This window comes from Cervus canadensis, chromosome 28 (genome assembly GCF_019320065.1).
Source record: "Cervus canadensis isolate Bull #8, Minnesota chromosome 28, ASM1932006v1, whole genome shotgun sequence".
Taxonomy (NCBI): domain Eukaryota; kingdom Metazoa; phylum Chordata; class Mammalia; order Artiodactyla; family Cervidae; genus Cervus; species Cervus canadensis.
Window position 1 is genome coordinate 2,382,085 of NC_057413.1, and position 13,630 is coordinate 2,395,714.

Here is a 13,630-nt window from a genome sequence, read left to right on the forward strand (position 1 = left end):
TCCCTGCTACTGAAAGCATTAGCCACTGGCTGTCATTATGTCAGCTTGTCATTGTTAATGAGATAGCATTCATTTTATCATTCTTAATTTTCCATTTATCATTCTTAATTTACCATAAAACTGTATGACAACTCCCCTTTTAGCAAAACACGTCAGCAACGGCAAAGTATTGACATTAATATAATAGTGTCCCTTAGCAATATTATCTGTGGTTTACTCTGCATTTCTCTAAGAGGTGCTATATGCTCTCTTCCCTATAGGGCTGTCACCTTCCGGAAGCATCTCAAGGCGGTGTTTACCTGGCTCCAGGACTCCACAGTAATGCTAAAGCATCTTCCCAGTGGTGGACCTACAACCAGGGTTCCAAGGTGATTCCTGAGCGTTTTCCCTTCTAGAGAAGAAAGGAAAATGCAAACATCATTTCTGGCAGAACACCCTGAATTGTGTTGTGTGTGTGTAACTATAAATAACCTAAGCACATATGCATAGCATGTAAGTGGTAGTGTTTTGAATGACAGCCCGCATTTCCAAATGTCCACGCAATATAACTTTCTTTACCTTCTTGACCAGTTTACTTTCTATTTGACTCATAAGCGACGAAGGCGTGTTAGTCTCGCCTTCGTGAGCTTCTGCCTGCACTACAATGGGTGGAGCACCATCGCAGGACCCTCTGCAGCAGCAAGACTTGGGGAATTATGGGAAAATCCCCTCCTTTGCCATCTGCCCACAAGTTGCCATGGAGACCATCCACCATTCTCAGGTCCAGATGCTCTCTTCCTTTCTGAGTCATGGTGGGGACTCTGGAATCTTCTCAAAGTGGCCCGTCTCCCTAGACGCCCCTCCCAGCCTCCTTCTCCAGGGTCTCGCCACCTCCCTGGACAGCTTTTCTGCGAACTTCTCTCCTGAGCCCAGGTAGATCTTTTTCTTGACTGGGGATGGGAAATTCTGTGTTCTCCATGCTTTCTAGCAGGATTTTTGTCTGTGCCTTAAATCCCTTCATCTGCTCTGGGCTTGGACTTTTAGAAACTGAAGTAAAAATGGCTTGTAAAATGATCTGTGCTCTCGATCCTGACACAACCCTCCCCTCAGATGGTTAACCAAGTGTCAATGGGTCATGTTATCTGATTGAGAGGGGCAGAAAGGAAAAAGAGAAATGCAGAGAGGGAGCGATCAGAGATCTTCATGTCCAAAGATATGCTCCTGCCATATGTTCTATATGTGTATGTGTATACATGTATACATATATGTGGACATACACATAGCGTGTGCCCAAAATGTCCTAGCCAGTGTTGATATTTACTGCGTCAGAAGAACATTTTTAAAACTATAAACTATGTTTCTGTTAATATATCCAACTCAATGTTATTTGACTCTCACTTTGTTACTAGAAATGGAGAGAATAAAATATTCCAAAGAATTCTAGCTCTTGCTTTTTCCCTTAAAAAAAAGTCTTAATTGAATTGAGGTTTAGACTCTAAGTATAAAGATACATCCAAAAAATAAACAGGAAATTACAACCATTCAACATGTACAGAAGCTGTAATTCAAACAACATATGGTGATGTTGAGCAGGGAGACTCGTAATAATTAACATTTGTAAATTGCTTTCCATTTACTTGCATGTATAATTTAATTTGATGCTTGCAATAGCCCTGAAAAGTATGCTGTGATTATTACCTCTGTTTTACAGATGAGGGGGAAAATAGGACACCATGATGAAGAAATTTCTCCCAATTCAAACCATTAGTCAGCAGGAGTGATTCACGTGAAAAGTTTGCCCATGTTACAGACTCCCAAAAAAGGTGAAAGATGAAGACGATAGAAACGGGTATTATATGTAGGTGGGTCTTTAAGTGAACGCCTCGTATTGGTAAGCTGAATTGTGCAATGTGCTATGCGTGCTAAGTCGCTCTGGTCATGTGCAATTCTTTGCAACACCCTGGGCTGTAGCCCGCCAGCCTCCTCTGTCCTTGGGATTCTCCGGGCAAGAATACTGGAGTGGGGTGCCATTTCCTTGTCTAGGGGATCTTCCCAACCCAGGGATCAAACTTGCGTATTCTGCATTGGCAGGCAAGTTTAACCACCAGCACCACCTGGGAAGCCCTTGTTGAATTGTGCAAGACCAGGGCTTTAAATCCAACCTAATCAGGATCTTTGGAGGTGAATCCTAGGGACTGGTGTTTTTGAAAGTTCCCTAGGTGGTGGTTCACCCAGCAGCCAGGATCAGGAATCACTAGGTTGTTGTTTTTTTTTGGCTGTTGCTGCTGTTTCATATGCAAACGAAGGGCACGTTGAGAAGCAGAGGGAGAGAGAGGCGACAGCTCCGGAGCAAAGAGAAGGCGGCGCGTGGAGAGGTTAGGTGTTTAGAGCCGGGGTGGGGAGGCTGGGGAAGTACTTGATAAAACGTGCTTTGAATAACCGTGCAAGGTCCTAAAGCATCACTAGTACAGGAGGTAACGAAAGATCAGCTTCGTTACTTACTTTCTAGTACTATTTTCATTTACACCTGAGTTTACAATAAGCAAGCTCAAAAAAATTTAAACGCTTTAAATGGTTTCCCAGCCCTCTGGAGTCTCTGTTGCTCAAAAAGTATAAAGGGGCAGAGCAGTTCTCAGTGTTTGAGACGACTAGAGTAAGAAGCTGTTTACTTGCCACAGAAATTGATTAAGTAGAACCAAATAAAAGTGGTTCTGAACGTTTCGTAAACAAAATACAAAGTGGACCTTTGATCATCACTAGTGCGGAGGATCGCTGGGTCAGTCTCCCGAGCAGGTTCACAGAATCCCACGCACAGTGATTACATTTCTCTGTCTCCTTACCACACTTAGTGCTATTGGACTTTTTCATTTGGGCCAATATGGTGATGAGCAAAAAGAAATGAAGACAAGGAAATATGTATAAGACTAAGAGACAAACTTTTCATTCATAGGAGGATAAAGGAGCTACGGATGTAATAATTGATGGAGTGCACACAGCTGTTAACACATATTAATTATATCTACCAGTTTCAGTAAATTGAAATTTCAGACCTAATACTGAGCCACAAAGCACGTTGCACAAGGATACATAGAGTATGATGCCATTTTTTAAAAAGTTTTAAAATATGCAAAACCCAACGTATTTGTGGACCAATGCATATGAAATAAAGATACAAAATCATGCATGGGGAAATACACACCAACTTCCGGTGTTTCCTAAGGCAGGAAAAAAAGCCTGAGCGTGGGCATAAACAGTTTTTGAAACATCTTATTCCCTAACACTATTACTGAAGTCAAGTATATGAAGCAGATGTAAAAACAGTAGCAAACAGGTCTTTCTTTCAGTATTTTTAAAATCATTTTGTTTATTTGTTTCTGTGTTTATTTCTGTGCTGGTCCTCGTTGCTGCGTGGGCTTTTCTCTATTGTGGCGGCAGGGTCTGCTCCTGCTTCGGAGCACGGGCTCCAGGGCTCGTGGGCTTAGGAGCCGCAGCCCCCAGGCTCCAGAGCGCAGGCTCAGTAGTTGACGCGCACAGGCTTAGTTGCTCTGAGGCACGTGGGATCTAAGATCAGGGCTTGAACCCGTGTCTCCTGCATCGGCAGGAGGATTCTTGGCCACTGAGCCACCAGGGAAGCCCAAGTCTAGAAATAAGACAGAATGGCAGTGATCCTCATAATATGAGGGGAGAACAGGTCGGGGGTTTGCAGTGGGTGACCTGGTCCTTTCAACGAAGTGGTCATCGAGTTCTTCTGCTGAGAGAAGGGGCTGGGGGCAAGCTGGAGGTTCCAGGAGAGTGAAAACAAGAGCTGTGTAAGGAGATTTGCAGGGAATTGACGGGGAGTGAAATGAAAGGTTACAGATTCTGGAAGCTCAGCTCGGCACTGCGTAACCATGCTGGGTGTTCAAGCAGGCTCCAGCTCTCAGCTTACTCCAATGGACTCCACAATATGGGATTCAGAAGAAAAGAATGAAGATGGAGTCAGCACAGCAGAGAAGGGCTGAGGAGAGGAGGTGAGGAATGGATCAGTGTTGTTCCGATTTACCTGGCAATTGCGGAACAAGGATAGCGGGGGTCTCAGGAGGACACAGTCAACTAACCAAATACACTGGCCCGGTCAGCCTTTTCCAAAATGTGCTTCCTAGGACACTAGACCTTTAAAACATGCTTTAAAAAAATCCAGTCATCAAATTATTTTGGAAAACCTTGGAGCTTCACAAAGAATATGAATATACTAAGGTGTCCACAGGGACTTCTCTGCAATCTAGTGGTTAAGACTTCACCTTCCAATGCTACAGGGGTGGGTTCAATCCCTGATTGGGGAGCTAGGATTCCACAGGCCTTGCAGCCAATAAACCAAAACATAAAACGGAAGCAATATTGTAACAAATTCAGTAAAGTCTTTAAAAATGGTTCATGTAAAAAAAAAAAATCCAAAATTTTAAAAAAAGTGGGGGGTCTACAAAGTCCAGAATAAACTTGTTTTGTAACCTAGCACTTAGAAAGCTTATCTGACCTGGAGATCCTTTGGAGATACCTTCTCACGTGACTCATAGCAGCAGCTGGGGCGATTACTTCTGTTGGTCAGGGTAAGGCTGTGTTGTTGCAACAGATCAGCCTCAGAATCCAGTGGCTGAGCCGGTTCAGTTCAGCCGCCCAGTCATGTCCGACGCTTTGCGGCACCATGGACCGCAGCATGACAGGCTTACCTGTCCTCCAACTCATGTCTGTTGAGTCGGTGATGCCATCCAACCATCTCATCCTCTGTCATCCCCTTCTCCTGCCCTCAGTCTTTCCCAGCATCAGGATCTTTTCCAATGAGTCAGCTCTTCGCATCAGGTGGCCAAAGGATTGGAGTTTCAGCTTCAGCATCAGTCCTTCCAATGAATATTCAGGACTAACTTCCTTCCGGATGGACTGGTTGGATCTCCTTGCAGTCCAAGGGACTCTCGAGAGTCGTCTCCAACACCACAGTTCAAAAGCATGAAAAATGTATTTTATCATATGTGAAATAGATCACCAGTCCAGGTTCGATGCATGAGACAGGGTGCTTAGGGCTGGGGCACTGGGATGACCCTGAGGGATGGAAGGGGGAGGAAGGTGGGAGCGGGGTTCAGGATGGGGAACACGTGTACAGCCATGGCTGATTCATGTCAATGTATGGCAAAAACCACTACAATACTGTAAAGTGATTAGCCTCCAATTAAAATAAATAAATTTGAAAAAAGTAAAAAAAAAGCATCAATTCTTCGGCGCTCAGTTTTCTTTATAGTCCAACTCTCACATCCATACATGACTACTGGAAAAACCAAAGCTTTGACTAGATGGACCTTTGTCAGCAAAGTAATGTCTCTGCTGCAACAGGTCAACCTCAGAATCCAGCAGCTGAGCCAATGTAGGTCCAAACAGCCACTCAGGAACCTGAGCTGATGGAGGTGGTGGAGGTCCTAGAGCGCTGTGACCATCTCAGTGTGTGGCTCCAGGGCCGGGAAGCACCTGGAGAATCAGTGCTCACTCTGACCTGGATGGGACACATCGCTGCTGCCAGCAGCTCACGGGCCATAACTAGTCACACGGCCCCACCTAACCGTGTGGGGGCAACTAGTGTTCCTGGAACACAATCTGAAGAACATCTGATGTCACAGGATGCACAAGTTTTTCCAGTTCAAGGAGGGTGTGAGGAGGGCATTCTTAGGTGTAAAGAAGAAAAGGCTCTGCTCTTCCCTGTAATTGAGGCAGAGAAGAAAGAGGAGGAGGAGGAGGAGGGAGGGGAGGAGGGAGAGAAGCTGCAGGAGAGATGGCAGGGGAGAGATGGAGAGGGAGGAGGGAGGGAGGAGAGGGAGGAGAGATGGGGAGGGAAGAGACGGAGATGGGGGGAGGGGAGAGGGGAGGAAGATGGGAGGGGAGAGATGGAGACAGGGAGAGGAGGGGAGGAGAGGAGAGATGGGAGGGGAAGATGGAGGACAGGAGGGGGAGGAGAGAGGGAGAATGGGAGGATGGACAGGAGAGGAGGGAGGAGAGAGAGGGGAGGAGGGAGGAGGCGGGGGCAGCATGGCTTACTGAGGTCTTTCTCTGTTTCAGGCATTTGCTAAGCGCTTGCAGGACATGCACCATGTCATGTGTTCCCCTAAGAATCCTCAGTAAGACACGTTATTACCCCCACTTTGCGACTCCGATCACTGAAGCTTAGAAAGGCTAGCTCATCCGTCCAAGGTCACAGCACAGGAGTTCGAGTCAGACCACCGCCTCCCGGATGGCAAAGCCCGCACTGACCACGGCCGTGCTCACCAACCCCACGCCCCGACCCTGAGTTCTCGACGGCTAGGCCTCCACACACAGCTTCTCTCTTCATCCGCAGAGCAACCCTGCAGGCTGGACACTGTGCATGCGGCGAGAGAGGGATCTGAACCCAGCTCTCGCTGACTCCCAAAGCCCACGTGAGTGCGCATGCTCAGGCCTCTTTCTCTGCTGTTTTGATCACAGCGTGTGGATTCTTTGCACTTCCCTCAGCTAGCTCACGTCCACACACAGTATCCCGGACCAGACCTGCAGACAGACCTTGTTTCACTGGAGCCAGAAGGATGCTCACAGCGTCATCTAGACCTTCTTAGAAGGCGACGCTCTCTGGGCTCTACTGCAGAAACTCCTTCATGTTGGAAAACTTAAATCCTGGTACCTTGAAGACCCCGGCCCACCCGAGTTGTATATTGTTGTGAATGCCCTTCTTCTTCTTCTGAGGCCGTCACAAAGCTTCCCTACTTTTCCCTCTGAGTCTGGCATTTACTCCCCAGGAAATCTTTGTGTCGACTACAAACTGGAAGATTTAAACGTAAGCAATTAAAACTCAAAGTCAAAGGTGACTGTCTGTGAGGAAGGAAAGTAGTATGAGTGACAGGGAGCCACAGACTCCCAGCTGTGTGGTTCCTCTGGGTCCAAATTAAAAAGTCCATGAAACCATCCCCCAGAGTCCCATCCCTGGGCACGGTGGGGTCAGGGAAGACCTGAAGGCCCATCTGGCTGATGTCACAAGCGGCTGGTGAGTCCAGAGGCTTGCTTTTCCGGGCACTGAAGTGATGGACAATCCAGGCAGAGAGCCTGGGACCCGATGGACCCGCCACAGCTGGAGGTGGAGGGAGGCCGAGTCCTGCGTCTCTACAGGGCCATGTGAATAGCACATCAGAAACACACGTTGGGCCACCAGCTCACCAGGCAAGTGGTCCCAGCAGCGTGGATGTCAGGGTCACACAGAAACCGTGCGCACCTGCGGTTTAACACAGGCTTCTGTGTGCTTCTTTGTTTGGCCTCCCACATAAACGCAGTCTAAAGGTCGGCGTCCGTGGCCACAAGGTGGTTCCATGATGTCACCAGCGACCCTGCCGACTTCTTGTTTTCTGTGCCTGCTCAAGGCGTCCGTCTTCGATGGAGAACGGCGGCTGCTGCTGTAGAGATGTCCAGGCTGCCCGGGGGACCGAGGAGGTGGACCCCTCTCCTCCTGCTAAAATCTTACGAACTGCACCACCCACAGGGAGACAAGGAAATCCAGCTTTTCAGTGGGCTGCCTGGCTGCCTTCCCCAAATTCCAACCCTGAGGAATGAGGGGGAGACGGGAGTGAGGTGGTGCTTCACGGCCGCAGCCCCTCAAAAACGCCAGTAAACCGCACACTCACAGGTGACTCCTGGAGACCCCGCCCAGCCCACTGTGATGCCTGCTGTCCAGGGGGTGGGCCAGGTCTCTGCCTCACCCGTGTCTCCCCCAGAGCAGACCTCACCTCTGCCTTACCCAGGTGGCCGAGGATGCTGGACACGGGGGTGGGCTCCCCACGGCAAGATGCTTCACCACCAAGTGCTGCCCAGGTCTGCCCTTCGCATCTTGCAAACCAGCCGCTCAGCTTTATCCCAGACCCCAGCAGGTGGCTCTCTTGGAACTCCAGAGGGTTCTGCTCACTGCTACCCTGGGGGGATCTCTGAAAGCGCTCCCCTCTGTCTGCTGTACCCTTCACTAGTTCACGCTGACACAGAACAAACAGCGGTTAAGGTGTGGCCGGCACTGTGCGTGGTGTGGAGTCTGCAGAGATAAACGTACTTCTCTTCTGGAGAGTTCAGATACTAGTGGGACAAACAGGTGCACAAATGCATCGCAGTGTGACCTGGGAGGGCTGCAGAGGATGAGGCCAGACTCTATTTATAGAACTTCATTGTGCTGTACAGGCTCAGTCGTGTCCAGTTCTTTGCAACTCCATGGACTGCAGCACACCAGGCTCCCGGTTCCTCACTGTCTCCCGGAGTTTGCTGATACTCATGTCCATAGAGTCAGTGATGCCATCTAACCCTCTCATCCTCTGTTGCCCCCTTCTCCTCCTGCCCTCAATCTTTCCTAGCATCAGGGTCTTTTCCAATGAGTTGGCTCTTCCCATCAGGTGGCCAAAGTACTGGAGATTTTCTCATCTTGCAGAAGACAGCCGTATCCCTCACCCATCCCAAATCTTGCTTGGGATCTTTGCTGCAGGAGGACGTGTGAAACCACAAGATAAATTCAAGTTAGTGATAAACCAAGGCCCTTAAGCTCATGAGGCTTTCTGTCCTTCCCTGTTTGGTGCTTATTTCTGCAAGAAGAAGGGCAAGCTGGTCCACAGGGGCTCACAACTCAGAAGATCCAGAGCAGCACAGGCTGCTGATCCATTAAGATGTAATTTTTGCAGAACTATCGGATTTTCCAAAAGACAATAAATCATACACACAAAAATTCCACCTGATACCTTTCAGATAGGGCACTCTTCGTTCAATAGAATAATGAAAATTTGTTTTATCCAATAATATGAAATATCTACTCAAATGAGAGTCAATCCTGAACTTTTTTCATCTTATAAAATATTTTACGCTTCCTATATCCTGTTAGGGTTTCCTGGGTGGCTCAGTGGCAAAGAATCTGCCTGCCAGTGAAGGAGATGTGGGTTCAATCTCCCGGTCAGGAAGAGCCCCTGGAGAGAGAATGGCAACTCACTCCAGTACTCTTGCCTGGAGAATCCTGCGGAGAGAGGAGCCTGGCAGCCACAGTCCATGGGGTTGCAGAGTAGGACACAACTGAGAAGCAAAGGCTTTCACTCCCAGGTACAAACACGGGGACCATTCAGGTCCTGGGAGAGGTGGTGTGTGACGAAGGCCATGTCTGTGGTGCAGGGAGCACCCCGGAACTCGGACAGCGGGTCAGATGGTAGGGGTCGGGGTGTGTAAGGAGGTGGGCGGGGCTGGGGGAGGTGACTGGGATGCAGGAAGGGGCAGGGCTTCCCGGGCCGGGGCCAGGTGCCTGGGAGTGGACACAGCTGACCCAAGTGGGTTGAACAGTGAGGGTGGCCGCAGACTGTTAAATGCGGGGGCCGGCCTGGCTGCTAAGGCGTCATTCCTTCAGCCGGCAGGCATTCACCGAGCTCCTCTTCAGCGGGTACTGCAGAAGCCCAGTGGGGCGGGCAGCTCAGCTTGACCCTCACAGACACTGAGCCAGAACCGGGATGGTGAGCGGGGCTGGGAAGTCGACGATCAGATGCTAAGGAAGCTTAGGAGGGGCGCTCTGACCTGGTCTGGGGCGTGCGAAGAGTCACGAGCATCAGGGAGGAGTGGGAGGCGGGTGGGAGGCTGGAAAATGTGTGAGTCAGATGGTGGGGGGAGGGGGGGCATCTCCAGTGCCCAGGAGAGGCCACTGCTTTCTGTTCCCAGCACTCTGGGACCGCGAAGGCACCACATGTTTCTCCGGGGTGATTAGGGCCAGCCTGCAGGATGGGTTTGGACAGAGAGGGAGTGTCCACCGGCGAGCCAGTGAGGGAGATGCCGAGACAACTTAGGGGACAGCGCACATCCTGTGTCTTCAGGTTCCAAGACCACAGGGAGGACGGACGCACCACACCCTTGATTTAACAAAAGTTTGACACCACACTCCATAGACAGCCTCTAGTCACCATGGAGACGGCAACGGCACCCCACTCCAGTCCTCCTGCCTGGAAAATCCCATGGACGGAGGAGCCTGGTAGGCTTCAGTCCATGGGGTCTTGAAGAGTCGGACACGACTGAGTGACTTCACTTTTCACTTTCATGCACTGGAGAAGGCAATGGCAACCCACCCCAGTGTTCTTGCCTGGAGAATCCCAGGGACAGAGGAGCCGGCGGGCTGCCGTCTTTGGGGTCGCACAGAGTCGGACACGACTGAACGACTCAGCAGCAGCAGCAGTCACCATGGACGTGCTTCTAAGGGGGGACTTGAGACCCAGGGGCGGGGGGATCATGTGGTGTATATAAATCTTGATAGATAACAAACAGGAAACAGTGCTGTCATTTTGAAAGTATCATTACGTTTTCTCATACGCATTTCAAGCTATTACCAGCTTCTTTCTCTTTCTGTCCTTGTTTTCTTTTAACATTTATTAATGTTCTTGTGGTTGATTATTATAGTCAAAGTGTTTGCCAGGAGCCCCAAACCCACAGCTCTAAGGATCTTACCGCGGTAGGATCTGCACCTCAACAGGGCAGAGAGAAAGTGCAGAAACGGTGGGGGGGACCTTTCACAGCCCAGCAGTGGACAACAGCAACCCAGACCGTGGGGTCACATCTCAGTCCGGCCCCTGGACCGCGAGGGAGTGTTTGGTAGCTGCTTCCGGGGAACGTCTGGGATGTGTGTGCACCTAAGGCGTCTGCACAAAACCTGGTTCCCTCGAGCAGGGCCGGTGCTTGGGGCGGGTGGCGGCTGAGCTCCGTCCCGCTTGTCTGGGGCCGGGCCTGCAGGACTGAAGCTGCAGGTGTGATTCCTGGGATCGCCGGCGGGGTCGGCTAGCTCGGCCCCCCGGAGGAGACCGGCTCCGTCCCCCAGCCGCGCCCCCAGCCTGCCCAGCGTCGGACAAGCGGAGCCGGGTGGCAGGAGCCGGGGCTCAGCTTCTCCGCAGCTGAGTCAGCTTCATCTAGTAACTGCATCCGCCTCCTCCTGAGAGCCACGCCGTGAACATCTAATTTTCCCGCTGAGAATTGAGGAAGGAGGCAGGATCCACTGGGTGGATCAAAGGCCTGCAGCTGGCAGGAGCCAAGATTTGCTTCCCATCTTCATGGAAGATAATCGGTTCTTGACTTGAGAAAGTGCTGAAGGCCAAAGGAGAGTCGGTGTGAATTGAAACCAGAGGCTCAAGGAAGCAGAGGGGTACTACGACCCCACCCTCTCCCCGGGGAACACGAGTTCCCACACGCGGGGTTCCGAGCACCAGATGTTAACAGGCAGAGCCCACCACCCCTCTCCGAAACACCCACGGCTATTCCTCTGACCTGAGCTCATCACTGTAGATTCTCTTTCCCTTTTAGATGTTTAAAACGTGTGTCTGAGCCTACTTTCAGTGGCTCCTGTCTACCTACAGGAGAGAGAAGACCTCAGATCCTTGCCAGGCCAGATGGTCTGGCTTTATCTTCATTCTGGCTAAAAATGAGGTGCAGCCTGTTCCGGTCGTCAGGCACACCAGGTGTGTCCCTGCGAGGAAGCCGCCGTGGTCAGTCTTTCTTTAAAGAGCCTCTGCGTTGCTGCAGTAAAAGCTAGGCCTCCAAATGCTTTCAGGCGATGCTTTCAATTGTCTTACTCTAAGAAGGCATCGGCCAAAATGAAGATGTGTTATTTTTACTTGTTTAACTGGCATCTATAATTCTTTCCATGGCATTTCCTATTCTGTCCCCAAAGTGGGTGCCAAACCTTGATCTGCTTCCTAAAGATACAACTTTCTGGACTCAAACCTGAGCAGGTGGGGCAAAGTAGGAATTGCAGAAAAGACGGATGAAGTGTGAAATCGTGAAATTTAAAAAAAAAAAATGAGTCCACGGGAATAATTAGCATGCCATCTTTGTTATTACTCAAAGTCTTTCCAGATTATTATTTAGATACTCATTTTGGAAACCAAAACATCTATAGCAAAACATAAAAATATTTAAAGCCAACATATCTAAATATTAATATTCTTAATGCCTTTTAAAAATACTTGGTTGAGATGATAGTCAACAATTTTTTGACCTATAAAGATGCTGCTGCTGCTGCTGCTAAGTCGCTTCAGTCGTAGCCGACTCTGTGCGACCCCATAGACGGCAGCCCACCAGGCTCCCCCGTCCCTGGGATTCTCCAGGCAAAAACACTGGAGTGGGTTGCCATGTCCTTCTCCAACGCATGAAAGTGACAAGTGAAAGTGAAGTTGCTCAGTCGTGCCCGACTCTTAGTGACCCCATGGACTGCAGCCCACCAGGCTCCTCCGTCCATGGGATTTTCCAGACAAGGGTACTGGAGTGGGTTGCCATTGCCTTCTCCTACAAAGATGTTAATTACCCATAGTTTTCTCCAGGGGAACTTCCCAACCCAGGGATTGAATCTGGGTCTCCTGCATTAGCAGGAGGTCTCTTTACTATCTGAGTAAAGACCCCTTTGATTTAATGCTAAGACCTTATTGGATAAATTGGTTTAGATTATTAGTAGAAAATACAAATAGCGTAAAACATGTGAAAAAAAAAAAGTGTGACCTTCCTAATAATTAAGTAGATGCAAATACAAGGCAAAAGCAACCCATCTGAAGCTGTCATAAATAGACGGGGTGTGTGAGAGTCTGCCTGTTCCGGGCTATGTGGAGGAAAACAAGGACAGCGCTGGAGGGAATACAAGAGGACACAGGCTTTTCAGGAAGCAAGTTGGCAATAATGTAACAAAAAAATTTTTAACGTTCAAATCTTAGTCCTAGCAATTTCAATTTTGTGAATTTATGCAGGGGAAGATATATTCTGTCCAAAGATGTACATTGCAGTATTTACAACAGTAAAGATTTAGGAGACTTCGCTGGTGGTCCAGTGGTGAAGCATCTGCTTGCCAATGCAGGGGACATGGGTTTGATCCCTGGTCCGGGGACTAAGATCCCAAATGCTGCAGGGCAGCTGAGCCCACACGCCACAACCCCTGAGCCTGCGCGCTAGAGCCTGTGCTCTGCAACAAGAGACGCCGCCACATTGAGAAGCCCTCCTACCACAGCGAAGAGGCGCCCCCAATCCCTGCAGCTAGAGAAAAGCCTGTGTACAGCAACCGAGCCCCCCAAAATTCTGGAAGCAAACCCACGTCCAAGATCAGAGAAATTAGGCAGTAATTAGAAGCATGGAAAGCAGAGTCAAGCAAACTTGTTTATAAATCCCTTTGTCTGTTTAATAATTGTGTCACGTTAGACAAAGTGCTACAACTCTGAGCCTCAATTTCTTACAAATATACATGATAAGGATAATTTCTAACTCATTGGGCTGTTATTGAAATGACATTTAAAAATGTATATACATTGCTTGGATCCGTGGAAAGTAGCAAATTTTAGCTCCTCTGTATTATTATTATTATTTGGTCATCTTCGGTTTAGTTCAGCTATTGAAAGAATGTGCAAGCATACTTTGTAGTGACAGAGGAAATGCCGGATTATGTTATATGAAAAATCAAAGCGTACAGTTACATAGAGATCATGGTCCAGACTCTGGAAGACATGCCCAGAAAAAGAAGACAAGAATGCATGAAATACAAGCCACGATTTAACAGGGGCTATCTGGGTCTTGGAATTAGGAGAGATTTTCCTACATGTTTTCAACATCTGTGTCATTTCCAACTTAGTTATAATGAGCGTGT

At 49.1% G+C, this 13,630-nt stretch overlaps 1 long non-coding RNA gene across 2 annotated transcripts; it reads left to right on the forward strand.

The window, feature by feature from the left end:
• Positions 1-773: 773 nt before the first annotated feature.
• On the forward strand, positions 774-4,821 carry LOC122429112. Of its 2 annotated transcripts, none has more exons than XR_006265929.1 (3): positions 774-912; positions 1,691-1,841; positions 4,767-4,821. It is a non-coding gene; the product is annotated as an uncharacterized LOC122429112 (long non-coding RNA). The 2 variants fall into 2 exon arrangements; XR_006265928.1 differs by having other exon boundaries at positions 1,691-1,870; positions 4,767-4,815.
• The last annotated feature ends 8,809 nt before the right edge of the window (positions 4,822-13,630 follow it).